This window comes from Priapulus caudatus, unplaced genomic scaffold, assembly GCF_000485595.1.
Source record: "Priapulus caudatus unplaced genomic scaffold, Priapulus_caudatus-5.0.1 Scaffold2714, whole genome shotgun sequence".
Taxonomy (NCBI): Eukaryota; Metazoa; Priapulida; class Priapulimorpha; order Priapulimorphida; family Priapulidae; genus Priapulus; species Priapulus caudatus.
The window spans coordinates 11,173-17,126 of NW_014579775.1; the positions used below are offsets into that span (position 1 = coordinate 11,173).

Consider the following 5,954-nt stretch of genomic DNA (forward strand, 5'->3'; position numbering starts at 1 on the left):
GCGCGTGTGTGTGTGCGCGCGTGCGTACATGCGGCTATGTGCGTGCGTCTGTGCATGCGTTCCTGTGCGCACGTTAGCTCTAGTACTATAGCCCGCGTTCGATTCCTGCGGCAGTTAATCGAACGCGGGCTATAGTACTAGAGCTATGCGCACGTATGTTTGTGTGAGCGAGCGAGAGAGTTAAGGAGTCATATTTGCCGTTGTGTTTAAGCTGGCCGCGTGTGCTTGCCGACTCCCGTTCTCCGTCTTTATTCAGCGGATCAGGCGCAATTGTTGAACAGCCTGAGAAAGTGGAAACTTAACCCGTGCCCGGTTCTCTGCTAGGTTTGTCGAGTCAACGGATAAGGAAGTGTAGAGAGTTGGTGCCTTGCTTGGACTGTGTGTCCAGCCGGCAAGTCAGCTCTAACCGCGCTCTAGAATTATAGGCTTTCGCTGTGCCATGCCGCGTTCTGTGGAGTCGTGCGAGTGGAAAATATTCCCTGGCGGCGGATGACTGCCTGCCTGGCTGCAATAATTGCATACAATGCATGCACCGCGACGTAATTCTGCTAGGCGAGGCGGTTTCCGAAAGTAGATTTCTGTTTTCCGTCGGAAATCAGAAATCTAAGCGCAGCCCCGGAATATACATGCGCTTTTAATACTGCATGGATGTGCGTCGCTGAATGTCTGAGTTGTTGGCAAAATAGACGCGTAGCCCATACAAAGCGAGAGAGAGAGAGAGAGAGAGAGAGAGAGAGAGAGAGAGAGAGAGAGAGAGAGAAAGCTGAACAGAGATTTGGCCTGCGCAAAAATTGCCCGGGCTTTTGTCGGCATTAATTTTCGACGAAGTGGTTATAATTTTGAAAGCGTCGCGAGTGTTTGTATATTCTGCGGTGCGGCCGCTTTCGGTTATTGGCTCGCGAGCTTAAGGATCACGCGCGCCTGTGTATGTGTGTGTGTGTGTGTGTGTGTGTGTGTGTGTGTGTGTGCGCGCGAGCGCGCGTGTGGACGTGCGCGTGCGTGTGTGTATGCGTGCGTATGTCTGCGCGCGTACGTGTGTGTGTCTATGCGCGCGTGTGTGCGCGCGCACGTGTGTGTGTGTGTGCGCGCGCGTGTGTGTGTATGCGCGCGCGTGTGTGTGTGCGTGCCTATGAATAGTGCAGCAATATGCATGTCCGTGGCTGAAGGAGGACCACATCGTTTTACAACGTCTTGCTCGCTTGCAGAGTGAAGAGAAGCGATCTGCTACTACTGCGGCGATGGCGTACATGTGGACGTTGCTGTCTGTGATCGTCTGTATAGCATCATCTTCCACCGCCAACCACGGTAAGTGCCAAACATCTTCTGGTTCATGGATATTACTAAGCGCGGACCACAATTCATTTTCGCAGTGTGCGACATGTGCAAATGTGGACAGCTCGTCTATCGTTGAGCCCATCCTCTCACTACGTCTTATAATCTACGTTATTACAGTAGCCAGTACACCGCTACACATTTATATATGGAAAAGCATCGATAGCTCGTGGTGTAAGTGCTACATATCCCCCTCATCATGTCTTGTAATCTACATATTATTATCACGGTCCAAGGATATTAGAGCTGTCCACATTTGCACATGTCACACATTGCGAAATAAATTGTGGTCAGCGCTTATATTCACGAACCGATATGACAGTAGCGCACACAGCGACACCTTATATGGAAAAGCATCGATAGCTTTGCTGTAAGTGCTACACATACCAACACCTGTAAGTGTGTAGCTCATGTGGTATGTAGCACGCATAGCAAAATGTGAGTTTCACGCATGTACCAAACATCTCTAGTCTTAGATCCAATCTAGAGAACAAACTAGGCTATATAATATGTAGGTTTACGTGCTCTCGCTCCTCTGATGGATTATCGTAGCCTAGACTATCAACACCTCTGTTAACGTAAGATTCTCACTTCTCAATGTATGATTGCGGTAACGCTGGCTGTAACATAACACCAGCAACACGTCTTGATATGCGTGTTCGGTTAGCCGTATAGTTTACGCTAGTCGTAAACTACTTTGTGTTTTTTCTCCCCGGACACATCGTCTCCTCTCGGGGATTTTTTTTCTGCGTAAAGCAGGGTAATCATATGTTAGCGACTGAGGTAATAGCATCTCAAGTGGAGTAGTGTGCATGCAATGATGTGTCATGATATAGATAACTGCCAGCAATTTACTGGATAATATGAGATTTCCGTCCTAGATCCGTCTCATCATTTCGGGAGAGGCACTTTTAATTCCTCTTATTATGAGTTATTGTAAAAATATATCGAAATAATTATCATATATAATTATATATATATTAGTATGGACATACATAATTATAATATAATATGAATATTAATAAATCATAACTGATACAGATATAGTATGGTTAGAATTGTAAAACCCATCTATCGTTCATACGAACTACGACATATAGGGTGTTGGTTATATTCTAATAAGCCCGGGCCGGCGCTAAGGAATATTGTAGAGCGCACTGTTAAAAGCGGGAATTGAGGAGTCGTGAGCCCAATCTGAAAGGAAGGTACGGAAGGGGATGAATCTAACAGTCGCGCGAATGAAGAGGATAGATAATATGCATACAAATAATATATTGGATAATAGATTATTTATTGTATATAGATGCGTCTGGGTGCGAGGCATGAAGTAGGAAAATAATAGTGTAGATTGCCACAGTGTAAGAAATGAAGTACGTAAGACGGCAGATAAGGGAACGCATTATAACTAGCAACCCCGCGCGACGCGAAGGGAAAGTAACTCAGTCCCCGGTGTAAATCTCAAAAACGGTCGGGAGACACTGGGTATCCTACATCGCAGACAGGCCACCTCGGAGAATAGCACTAATCAGACGTATGACGAGTGTGTTCTCGACGCGGAGTGAGCCACCGCGCGGTGGAGAGCAGCCGGCGCGTGGCACCAGCGTGAGACGCTAGAAGAACCAATGTGCAGAAGCACGGGAGCCGCCGAGGCACATCAGCGGTCACGACATAGCGAGTGAGCGCGTGGGCGACGCGTATCGAGGGGCTTGGAGCAAGGGGTGCGAACGACCACGATGAAGAGCGAGCGGGGACGAGGCCTCCAGGAGGAGCGCGACGCTCATAAGCATAAGACGCCGGAGGAGAATGGCGTAACGCTGAAGGAACGCGAGTAGACATGAAGCGGGAACCGATGATAGCCAAGGTAGCACATCACCACACACACAAGGGTGGAAATACGACCAATGAGGCAGAAGCGAGCATTCGACAGGCCACGGGGCGAGAGCTGAACTAACGAACAGGAGCGGACGGCGAGAGCGAGAGCGGGAGCGAGAGAGCAGTGACAAGGCAGGCTAGGAGCGCGCGGATCGGGTATAGGCAGTAATAGCATGAACAGAAGGGGAGGCTCCACACACACACACACACCATCGAGACGCCACGCAGAACCATCCTGATCAATATGCCGGAAAGGGAAGATTGACTAGCTGCCGAGTGGCTAGCTAACTGGGCCGTTGAATCTCTCTCTCCTCTCTCGGCCTCCTCACGATCTTCTCGGCTCTCTGCCCAAGGAGATATCACGCTTTCCTAATGTACCGATGATAATGGGAAACTGCTGCAGAGGCTGTGAAAAAATCGCCCTGACGAATTCAGCGAGCGAGCGGAGCGCGTGTTCACAGTAAGGCTGAATGCGGGCCGCAAAGAGAGCCATGATACACATTGCAACGTGGAGCTTAGTGCATATGATGCGTACATAACGCGCACGCCACACACGCAGGCGCACGGTGTTCGTACACACATCCTAATTACACATAATAGCTGGGGCTCACGTCCACAAACGATACGCATACGCGTGTAACTCGTTCATGATAATATCCACACCAATACACGCACCGCGCGCTCAAACGGCGTAGGTCTATATAACGGACTCCCGCGCGCGCTATCGCGCGGTGCACGCTCACATAACCCGCTGGCCCACGGCGCAGCGCAGTGTACTGCACGCATATACATGCCCGAGCCCGCGCGTACGTGCCAGCACATACCCCCGGCGGCGCAGTCCGTCGCAACGGGCACGTACCGACCCGCGCGCGTGTATCGTGTGCACCACTATACACGCCGCGCGGCGCGCCGTACCGTGACAATCGCACGGCTGAATACGGCTTACACACGCGCAATAACATGTAACAGTGAAACATAATTAACATCCCGGAGCGTGGTTTATGCTGTGTTATGGGAACATGCCGGGTCATATTCGACAGACTGCCTGGTTCGTGAGCCCTACCGTTGGGTCGGGGCGTGCGAAGAGCGCTATACTCGAGTACCCTCGACGACGCTGCTCGCCTCTGCTCTCTACTCTCTCTCTGTCTCTCTTCTTCTCCTGCCTCTCTATCTCTCTCTCTGCTCTCTCTCCTCCTCTCTGCTCCCTCTCCTCCTCATCTCTCTCTGCTCATTCCTCTCTCTCATCTCTCTCTCGTCTCTTCTTCTCTCTCTCTGGCTCTACTCTTATCCTCTTCTCTTGCCTTCTCTCTCATCGCCGTTCCTTTCTCTCTCCTCTCATTCTGCACTCTCACTCTCGTCTTCTCTTACTCGTATGACACACTGCGACCTCCGGGCCGAGCCGTTCTCCCTCGCTGTCTTCTCTCTCGTCTCTCCCTTCCTCTCTCTCTTCTTACGTCTCTAATGTACTGCATCACCGTCTCTTCCTCTGGCAGACTCCCGCTTCTCTCTCACCTCCTCTCTCTCTCAGTGCTCAGTCCTCCTCTCTCTCCATCTCTCGTCTCTCTCTCTCGACCCTCCCGGGGTACCGCCGTTGCAAAGTTAGCGTCACGAAAAAAATTTCCCCTAGCGGTATTCTTTACAATTGTGTTTTCTTACGGCAGTCGCAGGCGTGACGTAATTATAGGAACGTACATCTCCGCGTGCGCGCAGTTTTGTCGCTGCGTAGTGAAAATTCCTCGTGGAAATAACGACTGGCAGACGTGTTGTTCTTGCTGGTGTACCGTATAGCCAGCCAGCAGGGCTCGGCTGAAGTAGTATAATAAGTGGCCACTTGTCCCAGCCGTTGTGTGAACATTCCGTGGCAGTTAAAGTTACCATTGTCCAGAGTCAGGCGCGCGTACACACGCCCCATGCCACCACGTCACGATGCAAACGTCGACTTCTCGATTCTCTCTCTCGTCACTCTTTTCTCTCTCTCATCTGCCGTCTCTCCTCGTTTCTATATCCTTTCCCTCCTCTCTCATCGCCCGCGTCTCTTTTCCCTCCTTAGGTATACACTAATACAATCTCGCCTCCTCGTCCTCACCTCCCTCTCTGTCTGCTCGACGCGCTGCCGTCATCTCATTCCTCTGCTTTCCTCTTAAGTATCACTTATCTCTCCCCCTCTTACCCCTGCTCTCTCTCTCTCTCCTATCGCTTTGCTCGTCGGCGCCTCTCCTCGTCTCCCTCTACTTAGTACGACATACCTCTCGCCACCCTCTCCCAGCCCGCTCTATCACTCCCTCTCTGTTGCTCGCGCGCTCGTCATCTTCCTCTCTCTTTCCTCCTTAGTATCAGCACGTCTCGATCCTGCTGCAGCCGTAATTCGCAGTAATGCGTGATGTAGCGTCGTTTAATCGAGTCACCGACTGTTAAAGGCGAATGCTATTACGGGCCGCGCCGTGACAGCATCATGGGCGGCTGACAACTGCAGCATATCAACTGAGATGCTACAGTCTCATGGAATACTGCTCGTTAAAATCAGGGGAACTTTCCAGCGTCAGGCCGTAAAAAAATATTCCTCCCCCGCCACATGCATACAACGCGATATTTTCTCGATCTCCCCGCGCCTCATCTCCCGAGCCGTCTACGCGTCACGCTTCTCTTTTCTCTCATGCGATCGCTCTGCTCTCTCTCTCTCCCGCTCGCGCTTTTTTTTCTCGTCTCTAGTCGCTCTCGCTCATCCTCACGCTCGCTAGCGGCTGTCCCCT

General features: G+C 51.2%; 1 long non-coding RNA gene across 1 annotated transcript in view; it reads left to right on the forward strand.

The window, feature by feature from the left end:
- LOC106818979 overlaps positions 1-5,954 on the forward strand; it is a 13,429-nt gene that overhangs the window by 841 nt on the left and 6,634 nt on the right. The window contains exon 2 of the long non-coding RNA XR_001395325.1: positions 1,206-1,305. This is a non-coding gene — a long non-coding RNA (uncharacterized LOC106818979). The remainder of the gene's footprint in view (positions 1-1,205; positions 1,306-5,954) is intronic.